Raw genomic sequence first — 12400 nt, 5'->3', positions numbered from 1 at the left:
GTATATAATTCCCCAAAAAAAACATTTGTAATGTATGTTAGCTATAGCAGCCCCCCTTGAGTAGCAATCCTGGATATTTGTGGTGTATGTTAGTTGTAGCAGCCCTCCTTGAGTGGCAATCCTAGATCCTCTCTTGGTTATGACAGCTAGTTCTAACAACTTTGTTTTTAGAATGATAAGATTTGTTATTCAGAAAGGACTTGCGGCACAACTTGTTGTACGCTTGTCCTAATTATTTGTAAAATTCGTTATCAGTATCAATAAAATTTCCACTTAAAAAAAACACACACACTTTGGACGGAATGAAACATCATGTCTGGACAAAAAAACAAAAAAAAATTCGAGATAGAATAAAATGTTCCGAAGATCACAAGTCGGCAACTATCTCATTAGCTGCTACTCTTATTGTAACTTAGTGAAAATCTACCCTCATTGTCACCCTTGCATTGTGCTATTGTTTTTGGCTCAATAAAAATGACAAGTTGTTGTTTTCCCTCAAAATGACTTGCATTAGAATTGCTCTTACGAGCAAGTCCTTATCGACTTTGATACCACTTTGTAATGCCCCACTTTTTTTTTTCTAATGATCGACACTACCTCCACTTAGCAATACAAATAGGTGCATTACTGGAATGGTTTCAAGCATAGTACAAGTAAATATCGCGATATGAGGTTATATTGACATCTAAGATCTTGATATCATATATATATATGGATATCCCCTCTTATGCGGGGATATTTTACAATGGTCTATTTGCAAATACTGTGATATATATATAAAATAAATTATGGTCAATATCACTCAATTGTTAATATTTTAGTATTTTTATTTATATGAATAAGTTTGGGGTTAGACCCTTTGCGACCTGTTTCATTGAAAAAAACCTAAGAAACTTACAACCTCCCTAAGAGTATGATCATTAGAAGTAGTTCATTCCAAATCCAAAGGAAATACATACAACATTACAACCCTTCCAAAAGAAAGAGGTTTGTAAAGGTGTGAATTAATCTAGGATTTACAAGTGTGATTAAGGTGGAGGAGAAGGGGTTCGTAGATTAGAAAGATCGAAGTTAGTTTGGGAGCTTAATCGCCTCACGATCTAGCTCTCACTTCTGGGGGGAGAGTAGAATCAGGTCTGGCGTAGTTCATGTAGGTGGTATTTATAGTTGCTGAACATGAGGATCCACACAACACGTGTACTTACAGGCATAGATGTATGGTTGAGATTGAGAAGGAGTGTATGGATGGTGTTGGTAGGAATACTGTAATGATGGGGGGTGGTTGCAATGGTTCGTATTTTGCTGTAATAGATTGTATAAGTATGGATTTGGTAATGATTGCATCTAGATGATGGATGATGTGATTAGATGGAGTGTTCTGCGTGAGGATGTGCGAGTTGAACTACTTTGGAGCGATCTCGTAGATCGGGTGTGCGAGCTGATGATGTGAGTCGCCCGGAAGCCTTCGGGAGGACGAGGACATGAGGTCGGTATGGTATCTCTTATGTTGGACACGTGCCGATATTCCTAAATGAGAATATCATTCCCTCACACAGCCCCTCCCAGTAGGTTGTTTTGTACATTGAAGCGATCTGCTGAAAGAAAATGGTGGCGCGTGTTGAGCATAAGTGAGGAGGCGAACAAACGTGAACGGAAATACCAACCGTGCTACTGAGGTTAATGCGTGTTGTATGACGAACTGATGTGAGACAGTAATTGGCATGTGGCTGGCACATGGGAGAATCTGAGCAATTGTGAAGAGAAAAAATCACCGCCTCTTTTTCCGGGATTTTGAAAAGATAGTGCTAAAGGGGGTGTGTCGTCTAGAGTATGCAATCATGACATGCATTGGAAACTAAAGGGTCAGTTGTATAAAACCAAATTTGGAGATCTGAAAAGTCATTTTATGTTTCTCCTCCACCAAAAACGCAAGGCTAGGGTTTCTCAGGTTAGTTCTTCTGCCATTGTTGCTCGTCATTTTTCTGGTATCCTTGCTTTTTGCATTCAGTTGGTAGGTTGGTTGTAGCTTTTCTTGTTTAGGATTGGTAACTGCTAAGAAAAAAGGAGATGTCTGATTCTGATGATACTCGATCTGATGAGATTCAAGAAGTATCATTGAGTTGTGGTGAGTTGGAGGAAGAGAGAGAGAAGTCAATGGGATTTGGGAGTGAGGATGAGGAGGAGAATGTACGATCGACTCGTGGTTCGCGAAGCTAGCATATCTGATGTCGCAATAAGGGGTCATCTTCTAGTGGGTTGCCCCTAAAGTCTGATAATAAACGTCGGCGTGAAAGCATTAGCCCGATTTAAGGAAGCTTATGGTATAAACGTAGTTTACCACGGAGATACACGAACTGGGAGAGGACGCAAACGTTTTTGGTGAGAGGTACACACCATCGAACTACGGGGTAGTAGTCTGTGAGGGGCAGCTGAGGGCTGGTATGAGGATACCGTTCTCAAAGCTGACTTGTGAGTTTTTGAACTTTTGTGAGAAAGCGCCTTGCCAGTTTGTGGGTAATACCTAGCGGCTGCTTAGGGTGTTTGATAAACGGTAATTTCTTGTTTGATTTACTTAGGTCCAAAGTCCACAATCCTAAGTCCGAAGTCTGAAGTCCAAAGTCCCTTAGTCGTCCGTTTAGTCAAGTTACCTTACTCATGTGGGTTTGTAGGATAGGTCGAGTAAGGGATCGTCCATACTTTAGGGCTCGGCAAGGTTTACAACTGGATTTACAACTTTTGGTGAGTAGGAATTTAGGCTATTTAGTTGTTTTAAGTAAATTATCGGTACGCAAGTAACGTAAAATAATAACGATCGATTTCTACGTAAACAAACAGAGATGGAGAAATAGGGGAAAGGGTTAACCGTACTCATGCAAGAATTAGTTTCAACAGTTATAATACCACATCACTACAGCTCTAATCTGTCTCAAGTTCATAGACAAACCCGAGACGACGTCGAGTATCGATCCCTAGTGAGATGCACGTATCTCTGAGCTCATCTCACTAGCATAAGGAGTTGAACTAATATTCCATCTCTGGAATATCATTTCAGCTCTTGGCTTGATTCTACATCAGCTGGATAATTCATAGGGTTATCTGACACCATAGAGTCGCACGCGAGACATTTTGGGTCTCTCGCGAGACTGTTCTGGAGCATCAACACTCCAAACTTGGACAATCTCAATCATTTTGGGATCGAATGTATAATCTACTCCTAATTCCTAAGTAGTGATTCTGGAACATTAAAATGTCAATCTGGATCCTCACACGAGCATCATTAACCCTACCCCTGGGGGGGGGGGGGGTTAGCTCATGGTCATTGGATGATTAATTGAACTTGCTGTATACAATAAATAAGTAAATGCAGAACATGAATTAAACTTGAAAATAAATTACTTTTATTAAGTAAAAGGACGTACAGGACTGAAGCTGGTATGAAAGCTACTGGAAAGGAAAGCTACGTACTGGAATGAAACAACAAAATGAAAAGCTAAAACTATAGGCTAAAACTAAAACTAAAAAGCTAAAGACCTCTTCTCATATATATAGCCTCCAGCCCCTTCACGTGAATCCCTTAACTCATTTAATTTGTTTTGTTTTTACTTAACTTGATAAGTTCCAAACTTTGTAATACAAAGTTTGTCTTGTTATGTTTTAATTTTATTTTGTCCTTTTGCTAAATTAATTCAAACATTGAATTGTTCCATCTTTTCCTTTTGCAAGGTGGCACACAATTGTGACCATCACTTGCCACCTGCCTATGCTGACTCGTCATGCTTTTTAGGCCCATAGAGTGGGTCTACGTACTGTGTCCAGTGGCGGCTTGGATTTTGGTGTTTTTACAACTTTCTATCTTTTCGTAGAGCTCGTCGCCTCGGTTGCTCTAGCAGTTCACTAGTCGAAATCAGTGTCCAGGTTTGAAAGATGTGAGCTTTAAAAGTTTGCTGCTTCTTTACACGTGGACCCGTTTTGCACTGGTTTTGTTCCTTTAGAAACTTCGGCTCTAGTCTGGCTTTGTTGGGCTTCACTGGGGCTGAGTGGGAAGACTTTGAGTATGCACAGTATTCCCATACCTTGATGCTTGTTTTATCATCATATTTACATTAACTGCAGAAACCTGTAAAAGTACGAAAATATAATTATTTCATGATTATTAAACACATAATTAACCAAAACACTATGTCTCTACGGGGTTTAGTATTAATATTACAATTTTGGGTGCTTATCACACCACCCCCAAACAGCACTTTGCTTGTCCTCAAGCAAAGAAGATACATTAAAATGATAAGTGGTAAAAAATGTGTTGTCCTAAACTAAGCCTCATTTCGCAGAGCGCGGTTGCATTGACCGTATGCTACAAGGCCTTGAACCACTAGGAATTCCCTAGTGGACGAGTTATAGCCTTGTGAGAGTTTTCTAGAGAAGATACTCACAAACTTCATTTATACTACAACGACTCAGTAACAAAGGCTTGTTTCCTTAATTAATCTCAGATATCTATACATCTCACTAGCGAGGGAAACAAGGACTAATTCTTTCAAAATTTAAGTTAATATACATACAATAATCAAAACATCTACATATGAGCATGCGTGCAGTGATCTTTTACAATGAAATGTACGCGCATGGCCGTTTATGGATCCTTTAGATAACGTCCTTAAGTAGGTTCTCATAGGTATGTGTCGAAACACAATTTCTATCTTATTTTCCACTTAAGTTTTGCTAACTCCAGTGTGTAGTGGGCACACGTTTCCTCACATACTCAATGACAGTCAGAGGAGCCGAGGTCGAGAATTCACATCTACTACTTATTATCACACCACCCTACTTTTAATTGAGCTAGATGTTTTTATTAGGTTTTATGGGGATTAGGTAGTAGTGTAGAAAAAAATGGAATGGAAAATTCAAAAATGATAAGTATGAGAGAATAAGGTATTCGAGATATTTATACTAGAGAAATCCTTATTTTCATTCCTACTTCTAACATGGGTTTCCATACTTGGCTTTTTTAAGCTTTTATATTCCCTTTTGATTTGATTTTGGGGGAAATTCTAACTTTGATATTTCTTTTGATTTTTGGAAATATATTTCTAGTTTTCCTTTTCTTTTCTTCTGAAGCAAGTAACTGATTTTGATTTGTAACAAGTTTTTTCTCTTCATTTTTCCGGACTTCATCCTATTTCTCATACTCATCATCTAGGTGGGCTTATTTATTTGTGGTTAATAGACGGGTAATGAATTTTTGGTGAAATAGAAAGGATTAATGAAAGGTTCAGTGGGGCGATTAGTGGTAGTTTCTTTTACAGGTGTGAATTTTTGGCTATATCGATCCAAAGAAGGCCTAAATTCTCGCCTAGGATTCGGGTAGTGATCAAGTAAGTAAATGTGTGAACTTCTCTATTCGGAAAAACTACTCATCCGAAATCATTCGATAACCCGATAAAAGTGAATATAATTATACTACGAATAAACGATGAAGTCTAAACGAAAGTAAAACTATAAACTATAGCTTATACTAGATTTATCAAAGATATTTGTTTTCTACTCTCGAATCTATTGACGTAGAGTTGGAATAAAAGATTCGTTCCACTCCTAGTCCTTTAGCATTCAAGTTTTCTACAATTGACGAGTCTATCCAAAGTCTAATGAGAGTAATGGTGGAATTTATACTACGATGTGAATTCAAATAACAAGCTACGAATAACGAAATGACAAATTGATAAGAGTTGAATCTAGATAAAGAATTAGGGGATTTGATTCCACCTTGAATCCAACTTAATAACCTAGCATAGAATTGTTGTAAACCAATTCTTACGTTCTTACGGTAAGAATTGGTCGTTTTAATCCCTAATTATACATGGCATTTCTACCAATTCATAACTAGCATATGAGGTCGTCCACCCATTCTCATGGCGAATCAACGACCTTCTAGAGTATAATAGATTCTTATAATGATTCTATACTACACAATCAAGTTTTCATCAAGGCTTCATCAAACTCCTCTAATGGAGGTTTAGTCTCGATTCATCAAACTATCATTTCCAATTGAATTAAAACTGGACATCATATAAAGATTCTAACTTTACTAAATTTAACTAAACAATAATTGAAATCTAAATTAACAACTAAAAATTCATTGAATAACAAGAATTGAAATTAGACCTAAACAATTTTAAATAACAAAATCGAATTTAACAAGAACTAACTATTTTATATATCTAATGAATGATAAACAATGATTCAATACTTAATCTAAAACAAGGAATGAAAATTAATTAAAAAACTAATTAAAATTCTTAAAACTAGATCTAGAACTAAGCTTTTTAATGGCTACTTTCTAACCTAAGCTAATTGATACTTAAGAGCTAAGTCTTGTGTGTGTAAATGGAGGAGACCAGATCCACATTTTTGTGCATGGGCTGAGGGTCCATGTTTTGGGCCGGAAAATCGAGCCCAAAGCCAATTTCTTCAATCCACAGGTCCCTTTTCAGCTGGCTTTAACTTCAACAGGCTTTTCATCCACTTATACTCCTCTGATTGGGTCAAAGTTTGGACCATTGGAAAGATATTTTCGAGCCGGTCGTTTTAACATAAGGCACGCCCAATTCCGAGGCCTGAGTCCAAAGATACAGTCTTTGGAAGTTCTCACTGACTTTTATCTTTATTTGTTTACGCTGCCTTGACTCTGACTTTTCAGCTTCTAACCAGGCTTTACAAAGGCTTTTTCTCCTTGAATCATGGCCTTTAATCACAAAACTTCTTAGCAACCAACCCTTGCTCCTTTATATCGCCAAAGTGGCACATTTTTGCACATAATTGACTTCAATACCTGAAATACCTAAAAGCACGTAATTAGCATTAACTCTTATTTATTACTCGCATAATTAGTCTAAAAGTATTATTGTGAAGGGGTTAAAACTACAGTTTTGGGCTCTTATCAAACCACCCCCAAACAGCATTTTGTTTGTCCTCAAGCAAATATGAGAAATTAGCATAAGTGACCAAAAATGGAGTTCTAACTAATCTCGTTTCGCCGAGTGCGATTGCATTGACCATATACAACAAGGCTTTAAACCACTAGGAATTCCCTAGTGGACGAGTTATAGCCTCGTGAGAGTTTTCCAGTGAAGGTACTCACAAACTTTATCTATACTACAACGACTCAGAAATAAAACTATTGTTTCCTTATCTATGTCTCAATTATCTATACATCTCACTAGCAATGAATACAAAATAATCAAGTCGAAACCTAAGCTAATATATGCATAATAATCAATCATTTACAAATAAATATATATACAATGAGTAATACTATGAGATGTATTAGCGGGTCCGTTTATGAAAACTTGGAATAGCGTCCTTAAGTAGGTCCTCACATAAATGTCAAGACAAAAACCACTGTGATTTTTCCGCTCAAGTTTCGCTACTCCAGTGTGCAGTGGGCACACTTTACCTTACAATCTCAATGACACACAAGGAAGCCGGAGTCGATCAAACACATCTGCCACTTACTATCACACTAACCTATTCCTAATTGAGCTAGAGGTCTTTATTAGGTGTGTGCGGGGGATTAGGAGATGGTTTAAGAAGGAAGGAAATGGATATTTAAAAAGGACAAGTCTGAGATAATAGAGTCTTCATATTATGTAACTAGAGAAAACCTTGTTCTTTACTTTTGTTTCTACACTTTGTTTCCATCCTTTTAGCCATATTTTTCTTTTTCTTTGGCTTTTGACTCCTTTGATTCTATTTTTTGAAGTTCTAACTCTTTATTTATTTATTTATTTTTATTATTATTATTTTTTATTTGGATGTAAACTTACTTTTCTCATCTGAAGCGACTAACAAATTCTTGATTTCAAAGGTTCTTCCCTTTTTCTATTCTTCATCTCTATTCTCAGACTTATTCAAATAATTGAGTAGGTTGATTTTTTTATTTTGTTTTGTTTTGTAACAAGGTAAAGGATTTGCGGTTTATAAAAGGTTCAGAGGGGCGACTAGCGGAAAATAATTCATAGGTTTGAATTTCTGGCTATATCGATCCAAAGAGGGACTAAATTCTCGCTTAGAATATGGTATAGTGATCAAGCAAGTGGACGTGTGATTTTTCTATCCGGATTTTACTTCTCCCTTGTGTCATTTCTCAAATGTTTCACTTATATAAGGCTTTAGGCTATATTCTCATAGGATTTGTAGAATAAGTACTCTAGCTTAGATTTCAGAAACTTACTGCCAACAATCATAGATACTCATGTAACATATTTATAAATAGATGCAAGGATTATTACCTACATATTAGCCTAAGTTTCTAAAAACTATTTTAATACAAAAGCTACGTGAGACTTCTAGATTATTAAGAGCATAGAGAAAGAAAACAATACCAATATTCCTAAGTGTATAGCATACTTGTTATTTATATTTTTAAAATTTTTGAATTTTTTTAGCTAGAAAACAAGTGCATATTATACATATCTATATCCTAACAGATCCCTTAATTACACGTGTTTCTATGCCCCCCCCCCCCAAACAAGAAGAATATTTTGTCCTCAAAGTATTTTAAATAAAGAGGGTAGAAAAATACCATTGAAACACGTGAAATTCCGGAACATCTGCAAAACAAGGTTATAACATACTAATATAGAAAAGGAAACTGACGCAACTCTATAAGAGTTCCACCCGTAATGGGGTTAATGAGAAATAGATTGCTTGGGACATAAGCAGACACTAACTGAAATAAAACTTACCTGTACTCCCGTTTAAACATTGTCCTCCTCATTTCCCTCTTCAAAGAGATGAGGTTCCTTCGCATCCTGCCATGCCATGATAACTTGCCAAGCCCGCCGCCATGTGTCGTCAACTTGTGCTAACATGTCTAGTGTTACTATGTCTGATGGGGTGTAAGGAGCAACCAAATGAGATTGCACCTGCCATCCCGGCCAAGTCATTACTCGAAATGAGCGAACCACCCAATTGGTGGGTCCCATGACTTCAACCCTTTTCCAATCCGTGAACTGAGTACATAATTCTGGTAGACAACCGAAAGGTGATGCGACAAACCAAAACAGGCATAAGAAGATACTTATGGCGATACTTTGGGCTCTCTTAAGACTAGCCACTAATACTTTGGGAATGTCATATCGGTGGCGCCCCTCGGCTAAAGCAAGGAAAACGTCACCAGTGGTACTATTTGCAGAAGTAAACTGCCACTCCCCTAGAATATTCATGAGGACATTTAGGGACAGGCTACCAAGGGCTATGTTGTAACGCCCTTGGTCCATTATACGAAATACCCCTCCCCCATAATACTCATGGAAATATGTATAGTCATAGAGGTATGAATTATCGGTCATATATGCCCACGTGTGAATAAGATCAGGTATTGGTATTCCCGAAACTAATGCTACCACATACTTATTGAATTCTAGGGGTGTGTCATCAACCGTGACGGAGAATTCTTGTTCTCCATCCTGGTTACAATAGAACTTAACATTATTATAGAAAAATTCAGTAAGCTTAGGTGAATACGAGTAGTCTTCACTTACCAAAAGATGCCTCTATCCGAACTGCATGATCTTCTCGCGGAACCAATGTCCAATAAGACTCGCTCCCCAACAAGTGTTCAAAGATCGCTCGGTATTACTATAGGAGAAGTCATCACAAAACTACTCTCTAGAACAGCTGCAACTATCCTGGAACAACACTAGGAAAACTGGAAATTTTGGTGCCCACAGTGGGTCGCGGTGCACTCACTCACGGTATGCAGGATGGTGGGCGGTGCGCTGTTGAATTTCGAATTCCAGGCACTTGGGCGCAGGGTGCGCTCCAGATTAAAATTGGAATTCCAGTGTTTTGGGCGTAGGTGGTGCTCAGGTTTGGGCTGTAGAGGGCGAGTCGCGCTTCGGGGGTAATTTTCTCTGTCGATCTTTGTGGGTGCAAGTGGCTCCATCAGGGGTCGCCGAGTCCGAGAGGATTTGAGGCTGAAGTGCGAAGGAAAAATAAGGTAAAGTGGGAATGAAACGTGAGAGATGAATGTGAGATGTAGTTGGGGCTGTGAGTGTAGAATGAATGCAGTTTTTATAGGTTTTAAATTACCAAACCGAATTGGAAATTTGATAAAAAGCTTTAAGAAAATTTTCAAAAATAATAAAATTTCCAAAACCGAAAACGGAAACAACTCATATTCTTGATTCTAAAACAATCCTAATATCTTTTAGGTTGATTTTAGGATAGAAACTGCCTAACTCATCGAGATTTCATCCTAACACAATATCTATTTATAGCGATGCCCCTATCGGCAATATTCTCAACCCTCACTCCAAAACAACTTCTTAAAATAGATGATCATATAACGAATTATGCTAGGCTAACTAATACCACCCCCAAACAATTCAGGAAGGTGGGATTAATGATAAAAACAACGCATAATTCAAAATTAACCAAGTTATATTAAAATTGAATTCCAAATAACATACGACAACCAAATTCAAATTTAATTACTGAACTAATCTTTTTACATCCGTACTAAATAAAAACAAATACAATAAAACAAATCAACTCATTAGATCCTTAAACCACTCGCTGCTAGTAGTGGAATGCGCTCGAGAAGCAGATGACCCTTGGGCTTCCGATGGGCCAGAGCCATCCGTCTTGCGGCGACGACGCTTGTGCCTCACAAACTGCTCCTCCGAAGAAGAACCCCCTAGGGTGGGAAGCGTGCAAGCATGTCATCTCGGAACTAGCACTGAGCTTCCATCTCTGCCCTCGTCTGTTCCCACCACTCATCCTCCCGCCGGGCACGAGTCTCAAAGTTATGATGCATGGTAGCCTACCAAGTTCGGAGGTCTTCACAAATAGTATTGAGAGAACGCATGCCACGGTGAATCACAGCCATGCGTTCTGCATCCGACCTACACCTCTCCAAGGCATCGGAATCAAAACATGCCGTGTCATCCTCATCCTCTGAGTCAATCTCCTCGACTACCCTCTCTTCAGGCAACCTCCAAACTCTCTGGATACACTCCGTATAAATATGATGATTTCGGTGCTCCTTCAGGAAAATCCTATCAGACCTCGGAGTCGCTCTTAAGGTTATCATGATCTTCGTTATCAAAACAGGGAGAGGTGCAATACTCTTTCCAACTCCCATAATCATGTTACGTAAAAACTCTAAAATACAGAACTCATATTTCTGCTCATGGAGTATCCATTAAACGTGAAGGCAGTTCAGACAGATATCGCTGACTTTCTCCTTCCCTATAACATTCCTACCAATCCACTGAGCTACAGCCAGCTGGTTGGTTCGGAGAGACGACTGACGAACACAATGCGAGCTCGTATTGTAGTTCCCTTCCGCAACAGTCGCGTTCATCAAAAGTTCTACAGCAGTAAACTGGGAATCCTGTAATGTGGCATCGGGATGTTTTTTTTTTTGAAACAATAAGTTGGGGTTAGGCTGATCCCCACCTGCATATATTAACCAAAACCAAAACGTACATATCTGGTGCCTAATGCATCCTCCTCTATGAGATTACTAAGTTCTCTACCTATTGGAGGTCCATAAAGCATTAGTTCATTACAATGAGAAGGAGCTAGTCCTGCAAGATGATCTGTAGGCCTATTGGCCTCTCTAAAAACATGTGAAAATTTACAACTCATGAATTTCAAAGTAGTGTCTAAGATGTGTGCCAACACATTCTGGCAATTCCATGGCGGTTTAGCTATCTTTGTTTATATTTGAATTGCTGAGAGAGAATTAGATTCCACTTCCACTTTTAGAAATCCCATTTCCTGGAAAATGCAAAGTCCTACCTCTATGGCTTTCATCTCTTGGTAGATAATGGATTCCTCACCTCCACTTCCTGTAAACGCTGCCAACAAGACTCCTTTTCTGTCGACATACCACCAAGGACCCATTCCCTTCTCGACAAGGACCCATTAGCATTTAACTTCACACTATCCTGTTCTGGGCACTTCCAATATACACTTTGTTGTTTAACTCTTTCAAACTCTACCTGAAGCCCTATAGCTTGGCATATTCTTCTCGGTGCTATTGAATCTTCCATTGATGCGATCTTGAGCTGTACATACTCCTTCATTCTTCTAAGAATTCTTTTTAAAACCACTGCTGCTGGTTGTACGTTATTCTTGAACCGTCGGGGATTTCTTTCTTTCCAAATCCCGTCTATAGTAGCACAAATATAGACTTTGACAATTTCAATTGCTTGGCTTACTCCCCAACAGATTCTCAGTATGAACGACCATTCTCGATTTGAATTACGGCGATTTGAAGTAATGCCCAGCACCAACATGATTCCCTCAATGATTACCCGAGAATATTCACACTCAAAATAGAGATGGTTAGAGAACTCTCTACTTTGATTACAACGACAGCAGGAAGAAT

Source organism: Coptis chinensis, chromosome 6 (genome assembly GCF_015680905.1).
Source record: "Coptis chinensis isolate HL-2020 chromosome 6, ASM1568090v1, whole genome shotgun sequence".
NCBI lineage: Eukaryota > Viridiplantae > Streptophyta > Magnoliopsida > Ranunculales > Ranunculaceae > Coptis > Coptis chinensis.
The sequence above is the reverse complement of the archived record's forward strand: the minus strand, read 5'-3'. Positions refer to the sequence as shown.